This window comes from Castor canadensis, chromosome 11, assembly GCF_047511655.1.
Source record: "Castor canadensis chromosome 11, mCasCan1.hap1v2, whole genome shotgun sequence".
Lineage (NCBI taxonomy): Eukaryota > Metazoa > Chordata > Mammalia > Rodentia > Castoridae > Castor > Castor canadensis.
The window spans coordinates 68387432-68414319 of record NC_133396.1 but is presented as its reverse complement, the minus strand read 5'-3'; the positions used below and the strand labels follow the sequence as shown (position 1 = coordinate 68414319).

The window sequence follows — 26888 nt, the reverse complement described above, 5'->3', positions numbered from 1 at the left end:
ATGCTCTTCAAAGGGATACTGAAACTCCATTCTCTTCCTCTTCTCTTTCTTTTATGTCCCAGCAACAAGGTGAACAGTTTCTCCACACGCTTCTGCTATGAGATGCTAGCACCCTTACCACAGGCTCTCAAAGCAAGAGAGCCATTCAATCATGGCCTGTCAACTTCTAAAACATAAGCTTATTATTTCAGATATTTGTTACAGTAACAGGAAGCTATCTAACATATAGGTGTAAATATTAGATAACATTTAAACACACCTAAAAATAAACACAAACACAGAAAACAGAAAAGGCACTTCAAAAATCCAGTATCATTTTAACAGCATATTTGTCTGGTGAAAGAGTTTCCAAGGGTGGAGGTGTAACCGGATGAGAGTGAGCATGTGTGCTGAGAAGGTAGTAGAAAGGGCAGTTCCTTTTTTTTCTCCTCAATGTCCTTGAAGAATGACAGATGCTTCCGCATCATTCTTGCTCCTTGCTGGAATGAACTGGCCTCAGCATCTGTGGTACTGAATTTTCACAGGCTCCCCAATTCCAGCGTGTTACCGTCTCACTTTTCAGAGCCAAGAGGAAGAAAAACCCCAGTCCAGGTATAGTCAGTCACACCTCCTGTTCTCTGTACTGCTTCTGTTCCTAAAGAGGAGAGTGTCAGTTGTGAAAATTTGTTAGAGCCATAGATCTTGTCTTTTTAAGTAATGGATTATGAATCGTTTGGTAAAATGGTCAATTCTTGACTTATTTAAATGTGAACTTGTATGTACTGAATTTATTTATAAATCTTTGAAATACATGTTACTCCTGCAAGTCTGAATTCTAAAAGTGATTTCACAAGACCAGGATGAGCAAAGTGAAATGTGACTTCAGGTGAGTCTGTCTCTAGAAACATGAGGGTAGCTAAAGTCCCATCTGACTGGTGGCTTAGTGTCAGTGCAAGATGTAGAGATGATGGAGCCCCTGTCATATTCAGTTCATTCTGCAGGCCATGCTGAGGGTTAAAACACTGGCAAACACATTCAACATGTCCTACATGAGCAGTCCCTCTGCATGTCATGACCACTGGCTTTCCAACTTCTTGTGCCCAAAGGGTGCCTGTGTCTCCAGGTTACTCCCCTGCCCTCAGCACATACGCTCACCCTCCTTCCGTCACACCATCATCCTTGGAAACTCTTCCACCAACTGACTGTGCCTGTGGCCCTACAAGTCTGATCTAATGCCATCTTCTCAGTCAGAACTCTATTTTAAAATACAGCCAACCCCAACTCCAACCCCAACCAACAAAAATCCTCCTTTCTCTGCTGTTTATATATCATCTTTCAATATGCTATACAATTTATTTGCAGTTGTGTTTATTTTCTATTCCTTACTCATACAATACGAGCATTATAAAGACAGGGGGTTCTGTCATTTTTTTTCACTTACATTTATCATTTTCACATTTACTTACATGTGTGTACATTATTTGGGCCATCTCCCCGCTCCCAACACTCCCTACTTCTGGGCAAAACCTGTTCTGCCCTCTTGTTCTCTGATTTTGTTGAAGAGAAAACATAGGAGGTAATAAGAAAAACATGGCATTTTTGCTAGCTTGAGATAAAGATATCTATACAGAGAGATTCCTAGCATTGCTTCCATGCACATGTGTGTTACAACCAGAATTGGCTCATCTCTGCCAGAGCTCTTCACTACTTCCTGGTCCCTTCCATAGTGGCCTCTGCCAGTTTAAGATTACTTTATTTGCTCCTCTATAGTAGGCACATCAACACTTTCAAGTTTTAGGTTTCCTCTCATGCATGTCCTCTCCTTAGTATATGACCCATGTCCAATAATATTACTGCATTTGAGGGAGAACATCAATTTTTGGCCTTCTGAGCCTGACTGACTTTGCTTAAGATGATGTTCTCCAGTTTCATCCATTTACTTGCAAATGATAAAATTTCATTCTTCTTTGTGGCTGAGTAAAATTCCATTGTGTATAAGTACCACATTTTCTTGATCTATTCATCAGTAGTGGCTGTTTCCATAACTTGGCTAATTGTGAATAGTGCTGCAATAAACATGGGTGTGCAGGTGCCTTTGGAGTAACCTGAGTCACATTCTTTTGGGTATATCCCCAAGAGTGGGATTGCTGGATCATATGGCAGATCTATTAGTTTTTTTAAGAAGCCTCCATATTGTTTTCCAAAGTGGTTGCACTAGCTTACATTCCCACCAGCAGTGTTTGAGGGTTCCTTTTTCCCACATCCTCTCCAACACCTGTTGGTGGTGCTTTTGATGATGGCTATTCTAACAGCGGTGAGGTGAAATCTTACTGTGGTTTTGTTTTCCACTTCTTTTATGGCCAGGGATGGTGAACATTTCTTAATGTGTTTTTTTGGCCATTTGGATGTCTTCCTTCAAAAAAGTTCTGTTTAGTTCAGTTGCTTACTTCTTTATTGGCTTATTAATTCTTATGGAGTTCAGTTTTTTGAGCTTCCTGTATATTCTGGTTGTCTGTCACTTCTCTGATGTATAACCAGCAAATATTTTCTCCCACTCTGTGGGTGGTCTCTTCAGTTTAGAGACCATTTCTTTTGTTGTGCAGAAGTGTTTTAATTTCATGAAGTCCCTTTGTGCATCCTTTCTCTTAGTTGCTAGGCTGCTAGAATACTACCAAGAAAGTCCTTGCTTATACCTGTTGTTTCCAAGGTATTCCCTACTCTTTCATGTACAAACTTCAAGGTTTCAGTTCTAATATTAAGGTCCTTAATCCACTTTGAGTTGATACTAGTACAGGGTGACAGGCCTGGATGTAATTTCAGTTTTCTGTAGGCAGATAACCACTTTTCCCAGCAACATTTGTTGAAGAGGCTCCATTGTATGTTTTTGGTGACTTTGTCAAAAATAAGGTGAGTGTAGCTGTGTAGATTCATATCTGGTTCCTCTATTCTGTTCCACTTGTCTTAATATCTGTGCCAATACAGATAATTTGTGCCAGTACCTTGCTGTTTTTATTGCTATGGCTCTGTAGTATAGTTTGAAGTCAGGTATTGTGGTACCTCCAGCACTGCCCCTTTTTGCTCAGTATTGCCTTGGCTATTCACGGTCTCTTGTGTTTCCAAATGAACTTTAGGGTTGATTTTTCAATCTCTGTGATGAATGTTATTAGAATTTTGATGGGAATTGCATTAAACATGTAGATTTCTTTTGGTAGTATAGCCATTTTTACTATGTTGATTCTGCCAATACATGAGCACGGGAGATCTTTCCATCTTCTGTAGTCTTTCTCGATTTCTTTCTTCAGGGGTTTGTAGTTCTCCTTGTAGAGGTCATTTACATCCTTTGTTGAGTTTATTCCTAGGTAATTTATTTTTTGAGGCTTTTTAAAATGGAATTGTTTTCCTATATTCTTAGTTTGTTCATTGTTGGTGTATAGAAAGGCTACTGATTTTTTAAGTTGATTTTGTATCCTGCTACATTGCTGCTGTTTATGGTGTCTAGGAGTTTTTGGATAGAATTTTTTGGGTCTTTGAGGTATGAGATCATGTCATCTGCAAATAGAGACACTTTCTTATCTATTTGTATTCCTTTTATTTCTTCTTCTTGCCTAATTGCTCTGGCTAGGAATTCCAAGACCATGTTGAATAGGATTGGGGAGAGTGGGCATCCTTGTCTCGTTCCTGACTTTAGGGGGAATGGTTTCCATTTTCCCCTATTAAGTATGATGTTGGCTATAGGTTTGTCATATATATCCTTTACAATGTTGAGATACTTTCCTTCTATTCCTAGTTTTCTTAGAGCTTTTATCGTGAGATGGTGTTGAATCTTATCAAAGGCTTTTTCTGCATCTATTTAGATGATCAAGCGGTTTTTGTCTTGCTTCTATTAATGTGCTATATTATCACATTTATAGATTTGTGTATGTTGAGTCATCCCTGCATCCCTGGGATGAAGCCAACTTGGTCATGGTGAATGACTTTTCTGATATGTTGTTGGGTTCAGTTTGCCATTATTTTATTGAGGATTTTTGCACTGATGTTCATTAAAGAGATTGGACTGTAGTTCTACTTTTTGGATGTGTCCTTGTCCAGTTTGGGGTTGAGTGTAATGCTGGCTTCCTAGAATGAGTTAGGCAGAGTTCCTCTTCTTTCTATTTCATGGAAAAGTTTAAGGAGTGTTGGTATTAGTTCTTCTTTGAACTTCTGGTAGAATTCAGCTTAGAATCTGTCAGGTTCTGGACTTTTCTTTTTTGGGAGATTCTTTATTGCTGCTTCAATTTTATTACATGTTATAGATCTGTTTAGGTGGTTAATATCCTCTTGGTTCAGTTTTGAATGGTCTTAAGTATTTAGAAATTTGTCCATTTCTTTAAGATTTTCAAATTTATTGAAATACAGATTCTCGAAGTAGTCTCTATTGATTCCCTGGATTTCCTTGGTGTTTGTTGTTATCTCTCCTTTTTCATTGCTGATTTTACTAATTTGGGTTTTCTTCCTCCTCATTTTAGTCAGATTTGCCACGGGCTTATCAATCTTTTTTATTTTTTTCAAAGAACCAGATCTTTGTTTTGGTGATTCTTTTTTTGGTCTCTATTTCATTAATTTCAGCCCTTATTTTTATTAGTTCTGATTGTCTTGGGTTTTGCTTGTTCTTGTTTTTCTAGGAGTTTGAGATGTAGTATTAGGTCATTTATTTGAGATTGTTCTGTCCTTTTAATGTATGCACTCATGGCTATAAACTTTCCTCTTAGGCCTGCCTTTGCCATAGGTTCTGGTAAGTAGTGTTTTCATTTTCATTAGCTTCCAGGAATCTTTTGATTTCCTCTCTTATTTCTTCTATGACCCACTGATCGTTGAGCAATGTGTTATTCAGCCTCCAATTATTTGCATAATTTCTGCTGTTGCTTTTGTTGTTGAGTTCTAGTCTTAATGAATTGTGACCAGATAGAATGCAGAAGGTTATTTCTATTTTCTTATATTTACTGAGGCTTGCTTTGTGCCCTAAGATATGATCAATTTTGGAGAAAGTTCTATGGGCTGCTGAGAAGAATGTATATTGTACCATTGTTGGATGACATTCTGTAGACATCAGCTAGGTCCATTTGGTCTATGGTGTGATTTAGTTCTAGGATTTCTTTATTGGTTTTTAGTTTGGATGACCTATCTATTGGTGATAGAGGGGGTATTAAAGTTTCCCACTACCACTGTGTTGGAGTCTGTATATGTTTTAAGTCCTTTAGTGTACGTTTGATGATTGGGTGCACTGACATTGGGTGCATATAGGTTGATAATTTTTATTTCATTTTGATGTATTGCCCCTTTTATTAGTATGGAATGTCCTTCTTTATCTCATTTGACCAATGTAGGTTTGAAGTCTACTTCATCTGATATAAGTATTGATACTCCTGCCTGGTTTTGGGGGCCATTGGCTTGGTAAATCTTCTTCCAGCTTTTCACCCTAAGCCAGTGTTTATTTCTGTCAATAAGATGGATCTCTTGTAAACAACAGATTGTCAGATCTTCCTTTCTAATCCAGTTTGCCAAATGGTGTCTTTTAATGGGGGAGTTGAGTCCATTGATATTCAGTGTTAACATTGATAGGTATGAGGTGATTCCTGCCATTTATTTCTTTTTGTTGTTTCAGGATTTAATTGTGTGCATTCACAATTAAATGTATTGCTTTAGTTTCTGTTTATTGTAGAAGATTTTTATTGCTCCATCAATTTTGAATGATAGTTTTGCTGGATAGAATATCTTAGGGCTGAAGTTATTTTCATTCAGTGCCTGAAGTACCTCACTCCATGTCCTTCTTGCTTTAAAGTTTTGTGTTGAGAAATCTGCTGGGATTTTTTGATGGGTTTAGCTTTTACTTTGTTTTTCTCTCTTACAGCTTTTAATATTCTTTCTCTGTTCTCTGTGCTTGTTTTAATGATAATATGCTATGAGGAAGTTCTACTTTGGTCAAGTCTGTTTGGTGTCCTAGAGACACCAAACTTTCTCAAGATTTGGGAAATTTTCTGTTATTTTACTGAATATATTATGTATCTCTTAGGCTTGCACCTCTTCTCCTTCTTCAATTCCCTTGATTCTCAGGTTTGGTCTTTTGATGGCGTCACTGTGTTCTTGCATATTCCTTTCACAGCTCTTGAGTTTTTTGACTAAGATGTCTTCTGTTTTTTCTTTAATTTCTATTTTATCTTCAAGCTGTGAGAGTCTGTCTTCCACTTATTCTAGTCTGCTGGAGTGGCCTTCCATTGTGTTTTTTGTTTGAGCAAAGGGACTTTTTATTTCCAGGATTTCTGTTTGATTCTTTTTTTCTGAAGTTTTCCATATGTTTGTTCAATTCCTCTTTTACGTTTTGTGTTGTCCTCTTTAATTCATATATCTCCCTTTTTATAGTTTCCTTGGTTTCAGTTTGGTGTTTGTTGAAGTCCTCTCTGAGTTCCTTTATTTGTTTATGTGTCTTCTCAGGTTCTTTATTTTTGGTGTCTTGAAATTTCTTGAGTGAATCTTGTACATTCTGGTTAACCATGTTTAGTATCTTTTCCATGAATTCTTGGTGATATTGTCCAAAATTTCTTCTCTGAGGGTTTTTATGTGGTTTTCACTGGGCTCCTTAGTGACATTTACCATTGTTTTGTTGAGGTCAGGAACTGAGTATCCATTTTCTTCATTTTCCCACTGAATCTTGTATTGAATTGTTTTATTGAAGAGAGTGGTTTTCATCCCTTCTTCTTCCCATTGCTCCACTTGATGCTGTGAAACTATGTTTTTGATAGGCTAGTTGGTGGTTTTGATTGCCTGATTTCTTTCCCTGATTTAATTTTTGTGTTGTGACTCACTTGATTGTTAGGTAGTTTGATGTGTTCTTTCTGTCCCTGACCTAGGGGTGTAATACAGCAATAACAAATTCACAGGCTCAATGCCATACCAGTTGTTTACATATTATATAGAAAACCCTTTGGTGATAATATCTATAAACACTAGGAGTTTGGGTGGGTGATGGTTATTAGGTTAGTTACAGATTTGGGGGAATCAGTAAAAGTGGTACTAAAAAGGGGGTTGGGAAAAGGGGTGGGTGGGTTAAGAGATATGGGGCTGCTGGGTTCTGTGGCCCTTTTGTGTATTTGGGTACAGGAGGGTGCTTGTGTCAGGGATTGCAGGGGGCTGGTGCTGTATACAGTTGGTACAGTAGGCTAGTCAATGGGTGGTGAGTGTGTAGGAGGGAGGAGTAGTGTGGTGACATGTTGGGGGAGGATAGGAGGGAGAGGTGAAGATGGGGGAAACTGTGGATGAGAAGGGGCAGAAAGGCTAGTTGGGAGGGAGAACAATTGATTGTAGAAGGAGAAAAAGTGAAGAGGGTAAGAATATGGTTAAGAGAATAGTGATGGTGAAGTTAATAATACAGGAATAATAAAAATTAAAATTAAAAAAAAACACAATTAAAAAAACCTACCAGGTTCAGGAACTACAGAAAGTTTAGTCTTTTGACAAAAGTTCTAGAGTTGTTCCTTAGGTGTCTAATCCTGGTATTGGACAAGTGGAAGCTCTGATGTGGTCTCACCAGGTGACTGGCTTGTGAGTAATATTTGGACCTTCTGTCCACAAGATTAGTTGGAATTGTGAGGTGAGGTAAGACTGTCAACTCCTGCAGGGTGGTCAGAACTATTGGTTTCACCAGGCAGCAGCTGTGTTGCCATTTAGCTGCAGCTCTGGTCAGCTCCTCCCCCAGCAAGGTGGGGCAATTTAATTTTTGAATGCTGCCCTCATCTCAGAGATCAGCTCTGGGATCCACTTCCTGCCCTGCTTTAGGAGGTTGGCCTGTTGCTCTACTTCTTGTCTCAGCCTTTGTGTTTTTCCGGATCTCTGCTGGGTGCTAGTGGGAGGCTAGCTTGTCACCCAACTCCTCCTCTCAGCCATTATGCCTCTCCTGATCTCTGCTGGGTGCTAGCAGCTCCTCTGGGAGGTTGGCTTATCACCCTGCTCCTGCTCTCAGCCTTTGTTGCTTTACCTGGGTTATATCACTGAGAGTTCAGTGCTGAGAGTTCAACTCCTTGCCCCACTCCTATTCTCTGGGGCAGGTTCAGTGTTCCACCCCCACCTCTGCTGTTGATGTCAGATTACAGTTCACTGTTTATGTTTTTCAGTTTTGCTGGAGGGTGTTCAGTCTGCCCGGGGGCTGCACTGGATTATTTTCCCAAGGGGTGGGTAGGAGAGTTGTGTGTGGTGTGTGATGCTTAACTGATCATTCTGCAGTTTCAAGCAAGCAACATTGGAGCCAACTGACAGGGAGAAATGGCCTACTTTTTTTCAGTGCAGCGTGGCATAGGAAGGCTTTTCATAGGCTAGGGGTCCAAGATGTCACAGAGTTTCTGATTGAAACTCTGTCTTCTGCTTGTTGGGAGAAGAAACAAAAATGGCTAGGGAGCTTTTTTACTGTGGCTGGAGGCCAGATATGTCATGCTGGCTATGCTGCACTTTATTTTTGCAGCTGGTAGGTTCAATTAAAGGCTGACTTAAGGGTCAGTTTTTGAATTTTATCTACACCTAATGTGGTGGCAGTTTTATTTTCACTAGGAACAATCAGAATTACCCAAGTGCGGCTCTAATGTCTTAAGGAGGTTTCTGGGGTCACAGAACTTAGGGTTTCTGATTCTCTACCTAGCCATCGTTTTGAAATCTCTGTCATTTTTTAATTGAAATAATCCAAATACTGAGAACATGCTCCAATATAGAGCTAGTAGTTATTCAACAAATATTTATTGAATGAATATGTGAAGAAAGAAAGAAGGTGCTTAATATTTTTTATAATTTTTTAAGTGGTATTGGAAAAATAACATGAAACACAAGTTTACGTCTGATGCACAAGATTTGGATCACATGTCTGTATGTTTGAGCTAGATGTTCTAGTGAAGCCCTGAGATGGAGAGAAAAGAATCTGGCTCCAGAATCATCTGTGACTATGTTCAGATCATAGCTTTGCCCCTTCCTAACTGTAGAGAAGTTAACTTCCAGTAGCTTTAGTTGTCTCTGTGAAGTGGCAGAGCTGTAAATATTCAGCGAGCTGCTGGCATGACTCCTGGTGAAGTAGACACATTACGTGAGTTTCTCTGTTTTCTCTTTCTCTGATCCCTTATCAGACTCCACAGGGCAGGGCAGAGGGGACAAGGAGTCATGTGAATTCCAGAAACCTCTGTACCCAGGAAAGCGGGCAGGAGACGGGAGGGTGAGAAGGTCGGCACTGGATTCTTTCCATGTGTTTGCTGGGGCCTGGACAGTGGGATTGCTGAGGATCAGAATGGATGGAGCACCGCCCACCCATGGCTGTGCTTCAAGGAGAGAGACCAAGCATGGCATATCATCTATGTTTACCCTGTTCTTTTTGCATTTTCTATGCTTTTCTTTAGTATTAGCTTGCACTGTTTATGACTACTGTCCATAAAATGCTTAATTGATGTTGTGATATTTTTCAATTCTAAAATTCCATCAGGTTCTTTTATTCATTGTCAATTTTCTGCTAAAATGGTAAATTTTATCTTTATATTCCTGAACATATGAAAATCTGTGTCTAATGATATGCGTTACCCAGGTGTCTTTAAGTTCTGTTTCCTTTGTTAATTTTCTTGATATTCATCATGTTTTGTTTACATGCTAGATATTTTGAACTGAGTGCCAGACAATGGATACTTGGTCCCCCATATCTGTGAGTCCTGCATTAGTGGATTCAACCAACACCCAGCCAAAGAAAAAAATGCTTCTGTATAGAAACTGTAAAGATTTTTTTCTGCCATTATTATCTAAACAGTCTGGAAAATACCAGTCAGAGCCATAGAGACCTGACAGGACACATTCTCCAAGTGGAAGCAGCCTACACCTGGATCCAGAAGCCAAGGGCTAAGTCCTAGCATGAGAGAGGTAAAGGAACCCAGCATGAGGAAGACTGAATGTGGAACAAGGGAAGATGGAAGTTCATTGAAAAATGGCCAAGTGGTCATGTCTATGGCTGGACAGAACTTACAAAACAGATGGCACTTCTGGATATAGCCCATGTCCACTGAAAAGTCCTACACCAAATGAACAACAAACCCTGTAGCCAAGCCAGGCTCTTCTCTGGCAATCTGGGGACTTTTGTTTTTACTGATATTCTTCTCATATATCTTTTTCTTCTTCTCATGTTTCTAATGAAGGTTTCCAGCTTGCAGAAATTGGAAACTGAGGCAGGACTGACTAATATTACTCCTCTACTTCCTCAGATCAGAGGAAGTAGTACTTCAGATTTAGAAGCCAGAAGGAAAATTAAAGCAGTTTTTAAAAATAGAGACAGTTTGAGCCAATGCCTCTCTGTTTCCATGGATGCACTGAGCAATCAACACAACCAAACGCCTTTAAGAAGTGCAGCCGCACCCACACCTGTGAACCTGTGAGCCTGTGAGCCTGTGAACGTAAGCAGCCGTCCAGCTCTGACCTCCTGGCTTGCCGTTAGGAGTGATTTGGATAAAAACAATGCCATGTGAAGACTGCTACTGCTCTTCCTGATCTCAAGTGGTAATGTGACATCATTGTATTCTAATAAGTAGCTGACCTGTCAAATCCTCTGAAAGATATTTATGAAAGAACAAACTTGCAGCTTTTAGAGGGCAGAAAGCAGAAAAGGTGGGGCTTTTCCCTGAGCCCCTGAGGCCTAGAGTCTGGCTCTCATTTTGTAGGTTCAGAAACTTGATTTTGTAGATTCATCTAGGGATGCTTGAATTCTACAAATAAAGTTCATAAAACAGACTTTCAGGTTTGAAGGAAATCTTAGTGATAGTGGAAGTTCTACAAGACACTAGTTCCTCAGTATGTTCATAATTTTCTCTTGGGGAGAAAGGTCTATGATCAAATAAGCTTAGGAAGTTTGGGGAAAATTATATCAAGCACACTTTACTTTTGACTTTTTGAGGCAGGATCTCACTCTGTAGCCCAGGCCATCTTCAAACTCGTGATCCTTCTGGTTTATCCTCCCAAGTTCTGGGGTTATACATGTGTACCACTACATCTGGCTTCTTTTTTTTCTTTAATGAGACTAAGGTTTGAACTAGGGCTTCATGCTTGCAAAGTAGGCGCTCTGCCACGTGAGCCATACCTCTAGCCCACACCTGGCTTTTAAGCATACTTCTTTACTACAAGATTTCAGTCTTTCATACCTAATTTCCCATTAGTGATCATAAAGAGAAAAACAGTATGAAGTGTCTCTAAAATTACTTAGACATAAAACCTTTTTTACATTGGGCAACATTTATTCCTTATTAACAGACTGTTAATAAACAGATTGTTGTTTGTATGTGAGCCTGTGTGCTGTTTTAGATTTACAGAAACCTTGGGCAGGAAGCGCAGTCATACACCTTTATTGCTTCTTAACCCCTCTCCCAGTTGCCCCTATTAACATTTTGCAATTGGTACAATTGTTACATTTAATCAGCCGAGATTGATATATTATTATTAATTAAAAGTCCACAGTTTACATTAGGGTTGACTCTAGGTTTTAGCTTCCATGGATCTTAGCAAATACATAATGACACACATCCACCGTTACAGAACACTGTCCGCAAAAATTTCCTATGCTCTACCTACTCCTCCTTTCTTCCTCCCTGAAATGTTTGCAACTACTGACCTTTCTACCTTTTCCATTGTTTTCCTTTTCCAGAGTTTCCTATAGCTGGAATCTTTCTGTATGTAACCTCAGCAGACTGGCTTCTTTTGCTTAGTTATATGCATTTAGGTTTTGTTCATGTCATATTTTGGCTTCTTAACCCATTGCTTTTCATCCCTGAAGATCATTCCATTATATGGGTGAGCCACAGTTTAGCCATTCAGCTGTTGAAGACTATCTTGGTTGGCTCCAACTTTTGACAGTTATGAATGAAGCTACAGAAAACATTTGAGTGCAGGGTTTTGTGAGGCCAAAAACGTTCTGTAAATATCTGGGAGAGCACCTGTTGGATCACACAGTGAGAACATGTTTAGTTTTCAGAGACATTGTCAGATCATCTTCCTGAGTGGCTGTACGTTTGTCTTTCCCGAGCCCTCTGTGTTAGGTCTTCTCGCAGTTTTGAATGTCATCAGTCGAGTGAATACGTTTAGTATCTCATGATTAGTCTAATTTGAAATTCATTAATAAAATATGACCTCATGAGCTGATTTGTTATCTGAATGTCTTATTTCGTGAGGTGTCTGTTCAGGTCTTTTGTCCATTTTTAATTGGCTTGTTTATTTTCTTGTTGTTGTAGAGTGATTTGTATATTCTTTATCAGATATGACCTCTAGTCTGGAGCTTGTTTCCTTTTCTGAGTAGTCTTTCACAGGGTAGGAGTTTCTAATTTTGAGGAAATCCAACATGCACTTTTTCTTTCATGGATCATGCTTTCTGAGTTTTATCTAAAAAGTCATTACCAAACCAAAAGTCACTTAGATTTTCTGCTATATTTTCTTCTAAGAGTATTATTATTTTGTGTTTTACATTTAGACCTATGATCCACTTTAGTTAAATTTTGTGGAAAGTAAGAGGTCTCTAGCAGGTGAATGTCCATTTCTAGCAAACTCAACTCTGCTAAGACTTTCATCCCAAGGCACATGGGGAGAAATGCCGACTTACGCACATGCTGCAAGTTGTGCAAGTGAGTAAGTCAATTTTCTTCAGACAAGTGAATTGGTTTTCTCAAGGTCACAGTTAATGCTGCCTCCATTGAGGCTGAACCAAACAGAATGTCAGTTTCCAGTGGAAGAAGCTATTTCCCAATAACCAATGTATTTATATCAATTTCTGATAACTTCCAAATTGGAAGACTTTTCCATATGGATTAAATACTCAGATGTTGTGAAAAGCTGCAAAGAGGTTAAGAGAGTTAACAAGACATTTTTTCTAGACTGTGGTATAACTTGGATATTTTTCCTTACTCTATTTTTAGTCTACTTTTCTAGTGACAGAAATTCTTGCATCTCTCATGGATGATGTCTTTTTTCATTAATCATTACACACACATACTTCAATGTTCTTTGTCCTTGATTATATATAACACTACTCTATATTATCATTTGAGGCATTACATCCTTAAAAGTCTAACATTAGTCACTGCTAATGCTGATAAATTAACATTTGGTTCAGTGCATCTTTACAAAGCTCCTGCTGTTTGACAGGCAATGTAAGAAGAATGGGGATTCAGGAATGCCTGAGGTTTTTGATAAATGTATCTGATATTCTCCCATGCCTTTCACAAGCTTTTGAAAAATTTCAGAGTTAACATTTAATTTATGCTGACTTTCCTAACACCGTACTCCAGTTCTAGAAGTTAGTACTATTTGGAACTTGATGATTGCTAGGGACAATCAAGAGGAGGGAATAAGTCTTCCAGTGGCTCTTAACTGCTTCCCCAATAAATATCTTAGTAAAAGGTTCATGCCACAGCTCAAATGTCATAAGTGATTTTATTTTCATAGGAAGCAGGGGTACTGCCAAACACTCTAAAATGTTCCTTATTCTCACTATTCTTTTTGAGATTTTCAAATAAGTGAATCTAGAATTACAGCTGGCTTCTTCAATAAGGGCTTTGCCCTTTGACAAGTGCCATCACCTGAGTCATCTCTGGAGTATATCACCTTTGGAAAGTACGACCTTGTTGCTACTCCGAGCATGGCCCTGAATTACTGCCCCTGCTGGGCATCACCTAGGGGTCTAATTACTTTTTTCCAAAACCCAATTACCTTACTACATTGCAAAGTATTTTGCTTTAGTAACTAGATGTGACAGATTGTGGGGACTAAAACTCTATTCTTTACAAAGAAACTTCTATTATTACAGACAAAATATGGAAAAGGACATAATCTACAGAGATAATGCAGAAAAGAATATTTCTAGATTTTACCATTCATTTCATTTCATTACAATGAAAGTTCAGTGAAAAGAAACAAAAAACATTGAAGAACAGCATCATGAATATCTGCTTCAAACAACTAGAAACTGGAGAAAAAAATGTGCAAAACATTAAGATAAAATCATGCACATAGTTCATTCTCAATCACAGTTTGAAATTGTTAATTCAGGCTGACTTATCTATGAGAACACTTATGTTTTATTAATTTTATGTTAATAATTTTTTCTAAGAATGATTTTCCTATGAAAATATTCAAACATAAATAAAAGTGGAAGAAGTAGTTTAATGGACCACCACGATGAATTGGCCAGTTCCAACTATTATAAAATCATTGTCAATTTTGTTTCTTTCAGATTTCTCCTCCCATGGCTGGTGATTGTAATTTTTGGACATAACTTATTTATTTGCCATAAAATATACCTACTATACTGCACAATTCAAGCAAATTTTACTATATTATACTACACAATTCAATAACTCTTAATATACTTATATAATTGTACACATCACACAAATCTGATATTAGCATATTTCCTTGGACTCATTAGAGATTGCTTTCGTCCCAGGTCTAGGCAACCACAGTGTTTTCGGTCCCTACAGCTCTGCTCGTTCTGCACATTTTACCTAAATGGAGTCGCATGACGGCAGCAATTTGCATCAAGCTTCTTTCACTTAGCATTACCTTCTTGAGGTCTGTCCATTTTTTACCACATATCAGTAGTTTATTTCATTGTGTGATAATCACGTGAGAGGATTTCATTTATTCATCTGCCCACTGATTTACATGTGATTTGTTAGGCAACATACTGCTACAAACATTCATGCATGTCTTTTCCAGAGCATATGTTTTCATTTCTCTTCTAGACACAAAAAGTGGATTTACTAAATCATACGGTAAGACTGAACCTATCTTTTTAAGAAATAAAAATATAGTTTATCAGTTTACAGCCAGTCAGAAAAATTTTGTGTAGTGTTTTTATTTACATCCATTTTAAGTAACTTCCAATTTATCTCATAAGTTATTTTTCAATCAGTGGGTAATTTAAAGGTGTGTTTTAAATTCATAATCCAGATTTCTAAAATTTCATTCTTTTAACTTTTAATATAATATTTATGAATGACAAAATATTATATCCTCTTATGTCTCCTCTTAACATGATAATCCTCTTAAATACATTGAAACTTGTTTTGTGATTTGGCATCTTATCGATGCTGATTCTGAGGAATGTGTCACACACACCTAGGGAGAATATATTTTGCTGTCACTGGGTAGAACATTCTACAGACGTAACTAGTGTACACTGGTTGGTGGTTTTGTTCAAGTCTTTAAGTGCTTGCTGATTCCTGTGTTGTTCTCTCACTTATTGGGAGTAGGTTACTGGTATCTCCAACTGTCACTGCTTAACTATCCACCTCCCTTTCATTCTATCAGCTTTTGTTTCCATGGAGTTTGGAGTCCTGTTGCTAGTTGCTTATACATTTGTAATTATTGTACTTCCGGGTGAATTTCTCTGGTAATTTGTCTTATATTCAAGTCAATTATATTCTATATTATTGTAGCTGCTCCAGCTCTGTTATAGGTAGTTAATATTTGTGTGTTATATAATTTAGCTTTTACTTTCAACTGATTTGCATTTAGCACTTAAATAGTCAATAAACTTAAGTATCTAGTATGTAGTTCAGTTTTATTTTTTATATCCAGTCTGAAAATATTCACTTTTTTACTGGAGAATTTAGTTCATTCAGATTTAATATAATTTATTCTAATGTATTAGATGCCTTTAAAACTATAGTGTTTAGTGTATTCACATAATTTAACTATACATTTAATAACATTTAATATAATGTTACAAAATGGGATTTTCATTGACCATTTTACTACTTGCTTTCTCTATGTGTCATGTCTTGGTTTGCTCCCCTGTTCCTGTTACAATTTTTTGTTAAATAAGCATTGTAATATTTAAATTCCTTTTTGCTATCTTATTATAAAAATGCACCTTAAATTGTCAGTCTATTTCATGTTGATATTAACTTAATTCTAGTAGAATATAAGCACTATACTCCCATACAGCTCCAGTCCCCTCCCTTTGTTCTGTTGTTAATGTCACATATCTGTGTGTATGACAGACCCCAATTCAGTGTTATCATTAGTGCTTTATGCAGCCATATGTTTTTAAAAAGAGAAAAAAGAAGTATGCATTCATATTGAATTTTTTTTTTTGTGATACTGGAGTTTGAACTTAGGGTCTCATGTTTGCTATTAGGCATGCTACTATTTGAACTACTCCCCCCGTTTTTTGTATTGGGTAATTTCAAGATAGAGTTTTGAGAACTATTTGCCCAGGCTGGCTTCAAATCAAGACCCTCCTGATCTCTGTCTCCTGAGTAGCTAGGATTATAGGAATGTCACGTGTGTGTGTGTGTGTGTGTGTGTGTGTGTGTGTGTGTGTGTGATGCTGGGGTTTGAACTCAGGGTCTCATGTTTGCTAGGCAGGCACTCCATCACTTGAGCCACTCAGCCAGCCCCATATAAAATTTATACTTACCAACATATTTGCCTTTTCCATAACTGTTTATTTGCTATTAAAGTTACTGCCTAGTATAATTTCCTTTTTTGTTTGAATGACTTCATTAATTCTTGTCAGTCCTTCCTCCTGCTCCCCCAGCCTCAGGTAACCACTCTTCTACTCTTGTCTTCTATGACATCAGCTTCTTTAGGTTCCACAGCTGAGTGAAATCATTTTCCTCTCAGCACTTTGAATGTTTCATTTCATTGCTTTCTGGACTCCTTTAAAATGGCAAGTCAAAAGGTGGGTGTTTTGGCCTACCCCTGCAATCCCAGCAGGAGAGGCAGAGGTAAGAGAACCAATAATTTGAGGCCAGCCTGGGCTAGGTAGCGAAACCCTGTCTCAAAAAATAAAGGAACGGAGATAAAGAGAAACAAAGTGAAAAGGTAACTCAATCATATTCTTGTCCTTTTGTACATTATCAGTCATTCTGTCACACCATGTCCCAGATTTTCTCTTCTGTCTTGGTTGGTTTTCAACAGCTTGGCTTAAAACCAAATGAAATATATAAAATAGTTCCCAAAATGTTCAGGGAACGTTTTCTCCCAGTATTAGTCAGGATGTGTCTACTATACAGAACAAATCAATTGCCATGACGGGATTGTCACTGGAGATGCTCGTTCTCACGCCATCCTAAAAATGTTGAGCTGTCACCCAGCACCTGAGTGAAAACCACACCCAGGATCCTCCAGTTGCCCTTTGTTTCTAGTCTCTCACTTTCACAGCAAAGGTAATGAGACGGTGTAGAATTTCACTGGGATTAAATGCTTACTTTTAAACAGCTTGTATTTTTATTACTTATCCTGCCATATCGGTGTGCTCTTTAATCAACCGTATTGGTGCACGGGGTGATAATATCCGATACCCTACAAGACCGTTGTGTCGATTTTGTGTAGATGTCTAGAAATTCTACTTCACCACGTTCAATAACTTATTGAGAGAACTCCCTCCTCTTCTACCACAAATACTTAATATAACCAAGTTAAAAAGAGAAAAGGTTTATTTTGTGCCACCGTTTAGGAGGCACAGGATCATTTCGCCTATTGATTTTTAGACCTGTGGTGAGGAAACCAATCAGGATGGGAACTTTGGTGTGGCTGGAGGCAAAGAAGAAGAAAAGGAAAAGGCTGGGATCCCATACTTCCCTTTAAGGGCACATGCTCAATGGTCTAAGGCCTCCCAGCAGTCAACATATATTAAAATTTCCACCACCTCCCAGTAACACCAAACGGGGACCAAACCTTTCACATTTGGGCCTTGAGGGGATTCCAGATCCATACTCTTTTTGGTGAAAAATATCCATGACATCATAGCTTTGTGTGTGAGTGACTGGGGGTTGAACCCAGGGCCTCATTCTTGTTAGAAAAGTGTTGCACCACTTGAGTTATGCCCCCAGCACTTTTTGTTCTTATTTTTGTCTGACAGGGTCTTGCTGCTATCTTTGTCAGGGTGGCTGGAATTCACGATTCTCTTGCCTCTACCTCCTGAATACCTGAGATTATGGCATGCACCATAACCGGCTTTGCCCTCACAGTTTTCAACATAGAGCAAATGATCTGTGCTCTCTAAGTCTTTGAAAATTCTGTCCAAGCTTTTAATGAAGAGGCAAGACACTTTTCTCTAAATTTTCAGTCACTGAAGATTATTATCTGTATAGTGGTACTTTCAACTCAAGTTTTATCCCAAGCTTCTTTAGCAAAGCAAGCATTTGTTGAGATCTAATAGGCTTTAAAGTGTTTTTTTTTCCATCTCAACATACTTCCAGAACTAAAAATAATAACAGAAAAAGATTGTGGTTCATTTATCTGATCTAAGGGTTTTTTTTTAATGTAGGGCAGATAGGAATTATCATAGCCCTGATATATTAGCAATAATGCAGAAGGACTATTCACTGATTATTTTAATAATACTTTGTAGCATTTTGTGGTTGTGGCATTGTTACATTCTTTATCATATTTATTTCTTGTTAAAATTGACTTTAAAGTCAGAAGGGAAAATACCACTATCTTCATTTTTCAATATCAGCAACGGAATGAAACCCAGAACCATTTAGCAAGAAGTCCAAAATCAGATAGCTACTAAATGGCAAGATGAAAAGCCAGATTCAGACTCTATGAATGGGTGCAAACCTCTGAAAAGTGTCATTGAAGTAAATGAACAATGTGATTCTCAACGTTTGTCATTAATGCATGTTAGTTTCTGAAGCGTAGATGCTGGTAAGATCATAAGGACCCTTGGGGCACCTCAGCACATCTTGAGTTAGGTGATACTCCAGAAATAAGTTCAAAGAGGAATTATCAATCACTGGGATCCACAGATTGAAGATGTGTACAGGACCTAGGGCTTCTACTGAAGATGTCCACACAATGGAGGGGCTTTCTTGATAGGGTGATTGTCTCCAAGCTGTCTGCTACAGTTTACAAGCAGTTGGAACATTTCTTTTCACCCAGAGTGCTGTTTTCCCTTCCTTATAATCTTAAACAAAATAAGTCCTATTTAGATGACTTTTCATGATTGACATCCATAATTTGGCCTATGTGCTTACCAAGACAAAAGTATAAAATAGAGGTAAGTCACTTAGCCAGCTGGGGCAAAGGGGACTGAAGGTGGCTGTGGTCATCAGACAGACAGCAGGTCACTTTTGAGACACTCGCAGTACTTGGTGATGTGGCCACACTGAAGATATGTCATGTTCCCACTGACTGTCTTTGAAATTGAAAACAGACAGCCATTTAGCCCATATCTCAGCAAGGCACATTTTATGTCCTTATTGCTTAATGATTAGAATGGACCTTTGTGCATGAAAAAAAAAAGAGAATCTTTTTGTTCTTCTAATGACATTAAGTTGACATCAGCTTTGGTCCTAATAAGATGTGAAACCCCAGAGTTGCAAGTATATCACATTTTCCAAGCTGCTGAGGAAGTGCACGATCCGTTTAGCATAGGTTTCTGCAGAACATGGAGCTCTTCAACTTGGTGTGCTATCTGGTGGGTATCTGTCTGGGAAGCAGTGTTGGTGTAAGTCAGTTCTCTTGACCATGTCAAACATCACTGACCCCTGTTCGTTAGGGTGTCGCCAAACTCAGCTCTCAGCTACATCTGTGAAAACAGCTGTTTATGTACATTATAGTTAATTTACTTCTTAAAAGGAGTTAAAATTGTTCTTCTGACACTTGAAATTCTGGTCATGAGAGGAACAGTCTTGGAGGCACATTTGCCAGGAAGATGAAGGCCTTGCCACACTCTGGCTTCATCTTCTCTGCCATTTTCCTCTCATCAGAATGAGGAAGTGGAGGGTAGCACTGACTGGAACTCCAGATGGGGAAAGGAGAAACTGGTGTGGGAGATGTTTTAAGGCTAGCCCCTCTCTGGCCCCACAGAACAGGCAAGAGAGGACTTCTACGGTGGCTGGAATGTGGTGCCTGCCACTGTTTGCCTCCTGTTCTTGTTCTTGCTGATGGGTTTTGTTTGTGTACAGCAGAAGCTGCATCTACTAAACCTCTGTATTTTCCAAACACACAGCATATCTGCTCCACGGAATATGTTCATGTCTGTAGGAACAAAACGAAGAAAGGAAGGAAATGGACAGTGAGGAAGGGAAGGGCTCTACAACTGGTGCAGTGTGACTAAAGACACAAATATTCAGCAAACAAATATTCCCTAGAATTTTTCAACCTGTCATGGCCCTCAGATCTGTAACTCAGGCATCTATATACTCTGATGCCTTAGGGTTTTCACTATATTTTGACAATTTTTCCTTTTTTATATTTTTAAGCTATTAAAAGGCAACAAAGAACAAATGCTGTGGCTAGTATTAAAAAGGATCCAAATTTTTCAAGGAGTGGATTTTTATAAACAATTCTGCTGTGAAAAGGAAGCAGCATCGTGATACAAGAAAGTTTTTAAAACATATTTAAGTTTTTTTAAATTAGAAAATGCTAACATTACTTTCCAATGTACATAAACACACACACACACACACACACACACACACACACACACACGAACAATACCCTATACAATCTCCATGATGAACTATGTCCTGCACACATGACCTGAGCACTCTGAAAATGTTAAAGTTTCTATGGTTGGATCGATAGGAGGTAATACTTACATATTCATGATTCTGTTTTCTCAAAAAGGATATTTTCAGTATGTGCAGATTTATACTTGTATGTTCAGTCAGGGTAAAACTCAAAAGAGCATGGTCATAGAATGTATATTTAAATTCTCTAAGTTAGGCAATATGATTTCTCCCATACATACCCAATCAGTTTTTTCAAATAAAATGTTTATAAAATGAATCACTGAAAAGTTATCTTCTCTCATTAACAAAATACAGATAGCCACTTTAGACTATCGACTTGTATGTTTCCTATTATACATACCAAAATGATTAACAAGAAATTTCTTGCAAGGAAGGGGGCAGGGGGAGGGGGGAGAGAAGCGACCCAAACATTGTATGTACATACAAATAAAAAAAAAGAAATTTCTTGCAACACTAAAGGATAACAGATAATTCAAATATATTTGCCTTATAATATAATCTATACAAGTCACCCTTCCTAATCTGTCTAAAATCATTAGGAATTGTGACACTTTCTTTTGCATAAAATTCTTTCATCTTCATAAAACCCTGAGGTGTAATAAAACTAGAACCACAACTCTTCTCATTTCTGTATGAAATTGTAGCTATAGGTTTTAACATTTTTATTAAAAAATGTGGTGAATGTATAGTTTTGCAAAATATTTTCTGACCACCTTAGCCAAAATAGCCTAAAATGGCCTCATAAAACAATGTCCTATAACACTTACTAGTTCAAGGTAAGTGCCATTTTCCATCTCTACCACTGTCTCTTTTGTTGTCATAGTTGTGGCTCCAGCCATCATGATTCCTGCCTTTGAGAAGAAATCATCCCTGCTTCCTCTGTCACAAGCCTGGGTTTGGCTCAGGCTCATCTATGGCAGCATCAGTGGAAGCTGCTCAAGGCTATCATGTCTATGAATTGGGTCGGGATGGGAATTCTGTCTGACTTTGTGCTGTAATGATGGTCTACTTGGCACCACTGTGAGCGTGAAGACTGGTTAAAGGTATGACTATGTGACTGAACTGATGGTGAAAATCCTGACCAATTCACAAGTGGAGAACCAGATTTCCCACCAGGTGACGTCTGTCACTGAGCATTGTTCACCACTGCTTGTCTCTGACAATTTTCTGGAGAACAGAACAATCTCTGAACTATTCGTTATGTTGGAGGCAAAGCATCCACAATTCTTTCATATCTGCTTTTAGGAGATGTGGAGGTGAGGTTTTAATTTCCAAATGTTTCCGGGGCTATGGCTATAATAAACTGGTATCCTGTGATCACGACTCCTTCCTGATCTAAACTGAATTTTGATGAGCCCCCATCAAAATTCCATTCCACTAAGTAGATTCATTGCATAAGGAACACATACTTCAAGTTTTGAATGAAAACTGCTTTGGTTTACCTTCCTCATCTTTTGGAATTTTCACTTTTATTACTGGCCTGGTAAAACAGCTCAGAAAGGAGCTTCCTGTCACTTTAGTTTCAAGGTCACTGACAAAGAGAATGCTGTCTGCCACCTCTATGTTGGTCAGTCCCCACATAGGCCCAAGGGTCATGTCCCTATCTTAACAATTCTTAACACAGAAAAAGGGGAAGATGCAAAAATCCATTTTATCACTACAAGGATTTATTGAATGACACCTGTGCTGCATACTATGCTAATAGCACAGAGCTTCATTCAATCACATATAAATTCAGCAAACATCTGTTGTACAGTGAGCTTGTGTACTTGTGTGAGGGACACAATGAAGAACAAGCAAAGTCCCTGACCTCACAGTTGGGCTTATGGTCAGTCTCAAGACGCAGCATTTGCAGAAGTGCAGCACGTGAAGATGATCAAGGTGCCCTGAGGCTTCCTTCTGGATCTGATGAGATGTCAAAGGCTGGGTGCTGAGGTGACTGCTCTTCAGCCTGTACATCCAATGGCTCCAGGGGCAGAATCCTTTCTCCCAACTATCCCCAGCAGAAACCCTCCCCGAACTCTTGACACATGTAGCAAATGGACTTTGACTTTGTTAGCCACTGAAAGTAGAAGGTTGTTCATTGTGGCGGACCTTAACCCTTATCTCTGTACCTACCAGTAAACCAATAAACTATATTTTATTTTTCTTTACCTCTCTGCAGCTTAAGGAAACGACTGACACATACAGATGCAGAAGAAAATATGCGTTCACGATATAGAATATATTACACTTGAGGACATAGTTTAGATTACATATGACTAGCAGGGTGTATTTGAAAATTTAGTAAGGCATACCCTTTACTCTGAGAACTGGGAAATGCTGCAATAAAGCAAAACTTGGAAATAACAATTGCCTGAATAATTCCTATAAAATATAAAGCTCCACATAAAGAATAGGAAGGAATCAAATAGAGTTCACTAGCTCATCTAATTATAAACAAGAATCCCTGCATTTCCAAATAAGCACCTAGAGAACATTTTCCCACTTACAGGAGGTACTGATTATAGAATCTTTGAAAGAAAGGCATCTTCAAATCTATCTGCTGACCGGATCACCTTGGGCAAGCTGCACTCCTCCCCTGAGCATTCATTTCTTCTCTTGTAAAAGTAGACTTAACTCACTGGCCATGAAACTGCAAGGATTAATGAGATGGCCTATGTGAAGGCCTGGCGTGCAGAAGTAACTCAATAAACGTAAGGTTCTTTTCCTTCATTCCAGTAGATAAATTGCTTACCAAGAGAATGTAAATTAAGGATATTTACAACACTTATCAGTCTAGATTTCAAAAAAGCACATTGATTTCAAAAGACATGTTTGAGGGCTGGAGGAGTGGCTCAGGTGGCAGAGCACCTGTAGGAAGCCTAGCAAGCATGAGGCCCTGGGTTCAAGCCTCAGTACCACAAAAAAAAGAGCCATGTTTGTAATATATGTATATTTATGTGTTTATATTTTATATGCATATGCCATGCCTCATATATGGAAGCAATACGAGCCTGAAATAGCAGTTATATGCAAAAATGTATAAATGGACACGACCCATCACAACTTATTATACTATATATCAATCATACTTTACTGGTTTAGCATATAAAAACTTATTTAACTCCTGATTCTATGGGTCAGCAGTTGGGCCACATGGTTCTTCTGATCTCCACTGGGCCCACCCACATATCTAAGGCATGATGCTAATTGCCTGGACAGCTTTGTCTGTGGGACATTCAGGACAGCTGTGCTCACACTTCTCATCTTCTAGTCAATTATCCTGGGTTCCAAGAACAGCAAATGAGCAAGACTAATGTGCACATCCATTTCAAAGCTTTCTTTGTGTTGGTTTTGACTATGAGTCCAAACAAATCACATGACCAATCCAGATTCGAGGAACAGGCGATTGACTCCCATCTCTTGAAGGGAAGGGGAGCGTGGTGGCTATTGTTTAATCTACCACACATTACCATCAAGACAGCAGGAAAACCATAGCCACAAAGGAAGGCTGGAGGGCCGTGAAACTACTGACCCATAAGTTGCACACAACATACACTACAGCAGATGTCTCAGCATAGGTCTCCCAAGGGTGAGAGGAGCAGCCTGCTGTCTATTGGCTTATTGTGGGGTTCTCTGAAAAGGAGCCTGTGAAGAAGTGGAAGGGAAGACATAGGATTGGGCAGAGCAAGAAGCCAATCTAAGATGTGGTTGCACCTAAAGCTTAGCCTTCAGCCTGATCCCACGGGGTGCTCAGGCATATTTAAGGCTCCACAGAGTTGTTCTGAAAAGGTGATAGTGCCACTCTGTGGTCAATTGTCTGTTCCTGCCTCCTCACTGCACCAGTCCATCATGGCTGCAGGCTTTCCTGGGGTGGGTTGGAGCATAATCTTAGGCATCTCCAGGTGAATCTCCCTACTGCAAACATGGCAGCTCTCACAGGCTGAAGGCAACTCTGGAGAACTGTGGTAACATGAGCTTCTCAATCCTCCTCAGATTTAAAGGTGTGTCTGTCCTTGCCTAAGAGATGGCTTCTCCACTTGGGTAGAATTATTCTAAGACCCAGCCTTGGAAACTTTCAGTTCTGATATTTTTACTGAGAAACAATCCCTTTATAGAACTGTGTCTGCCACTCAGAACAGCTTTTATTATTGCAACCATTTTTCTAATGTAGATGACAGGATTTCTCAGTCTTTTGTATTGGTTTGTATTTTTCATGTAGCTTCTAATTTTCTCTTTTAAAATTACCATTTATCCGATAGATATAGTAAATAAACATAAATGAAAATTTAGATATGCACTTATAAATCAGCTCATGCTAGAAGTGCTCTTTTCTAGATGGATACACCAGTGAGTGGAGAGCATGGTGTAGGAGAGAGGAGAGGAAAAAGAAGTGTAGAGTTCATGGTTTCCAGTGACTGAGTAGTAGGGTAAGGAGAGGGAGTGATGAGAGAGAGAGAGAAAGAAAGAGAGAGAACAACTATATATGGCTATATATGGACAGCATCGTTCTATAAAGACTGGAAGTGAAATATTTTGTATTCTTCAATTTCCTCCTCTGAACTTCAATAAAACATCTCCAGCCAGTCATGGTGGCACAAGCCGGTAATCAACGAGGTGAAGAGGATGAGGCAGGAGGATCACGAGTTCGAGCCCAGCCTGGGTTACACTTAAAAAAATAAAAAATAAAACATCTCCATACTCTGACTGCTTTGGTGAGTCAGGAAGAGGCAGTAGGTAGAAGAGGATGTAGTGGACTGTCAAAATATGGCAACTGCTAAAACTTTGCCTAAGTCAGGTGCTGGCAAGACTGACAGCAAGTGGTAATGCAAGGAGAGCTGAAGGTATTTGGGTTACATGCACACACCCTTTTACATAGGTTCCAAGTTTTCCACTCTCACTGTGGTCTACATGCTTTCAATTTCTTTCACTCTAGACAGGAAATAAGAAGTGGTGGCTCAAAGAATATCCATGGGAGAATAAGCCCCAATTCCATAGTTAAGCAAGACTATTTTAGGGGAGAGGGGAAGCAGTACTGGAGTTTGAACTCAGGGCTTGCTAGGCAGGCACACTACCACTTGAGCCACCCCACCAGCCCTGTAAACCACAATTCTATAGTTTGAATGTGGGACCCAGACAGAAATTGTTACTAGAGGTGGATTGTTGTTATAACCAATATCTAAAATAAGGAAGAAGCTTTGGAAATGGGTAAGAGGTAAAGGGTGGAAGGGTTTGGAGGCACATGTTAGAAAAAGGCTAGATTGTATTGTCGTGGTGGGACAAATGGGGCAACCCTAGTGAGGACTCCAAAGAGAGCTACAGACAGACTATATCTAAGTGATCATGATCTGAATGTTGGTATAAATATGTAGTCAAAGCCATTCTAATGAGATCTTAGAAGGAAAAAAGAGTATCATATTGGAAACTAGAGGGAATGTCATCCTTATAAAGTGGCAGAGGAATTGGCTGAATTATGTCTGTGTCCCAGTACTTTGTAGAAACCAGAATTTACAAGTGATATGGTAGGGTATTTGGTAGAAGAAATATCTACAAAACCATCCAACATACTCAGTATTCATGCTGCCTCATTGCTTCTTACTATATGCCTATAGTAAAATGTAAGAAAAGAGAAATGAATGAAAGATGAAATTTATAATCAAAGGTGAAACAACTTAAAGATTTAGAAACTTCTCAGCTTGGTCTTATAAAGAATACAAGTGTGTTTGGGATAGAATGCCGAGGATGAAGGCAAGGGATTGTGTGATAAAGAGATCAGTATGTCTAAAAGGAAGCCAGATGCTATTCTTCAACGCAATGGGAGGATGACCCCAGAAGAATTTCTGAGGTCTTCCTGGGAGCCCCACCCATCATAGACCCCAGAATGCCAGGGTCTTGTGGGCAGAATTATTTTAAAGTAGGGGCCTTGGGTATCTGTGGCTTGCTTCCCAAGGTCACTTTGAGTGATGCAGTGCTCTTTGGCTGTCCCAGTTGTGGCTCGAGCCACAACTCGAGCTATAAACCATGAGTGGCACTGCTTCTGCAGACATGCAGTGTGCATGGCTGAGGAGGCATGGCCACATCCCCCTAGATCTTAAAGGACGCCTTGGAGAGACTTGTGGACCAAGGAGAGAACTGCTGCAGAGGTGGCTGTCACAGAAAGTCCCCACATGGACAACGACTAGTGAAGCCATGGGAGCAGAGCAGCCACGGACACTTCAGACCCTTAGAGCCAGCATCATCCGGGGCTGGCCTGGGAGAGCCACAAGCATTGACTCCCACCTGTGAAAAGTGCAGAAAATGCTGCCCCAGCGAAGCCCTGGGAAGAGGGCACCTGGAGCCATGGAACCTCTGTCCCGGGTGTCTGGAAGGCCTGACATGAAGTCGAAAAGATTATTACCATGGCTTGGT

At 39.1% G+C, this 26888-nt stretch overlaps 1 pseudogene; it reads right to left on the bottom strand.

The window, feature by feature from the left end:
- Positions 1–21269: 21269 nt before the first annotated feature.
- LOC109693429 (RNA-binding protein 7-like) lies at positions 21270–22094 on the bottom strand (annotated as a pseudogene).
- Positions 22095–26888: the final 4794 nt, after the last annotated feature.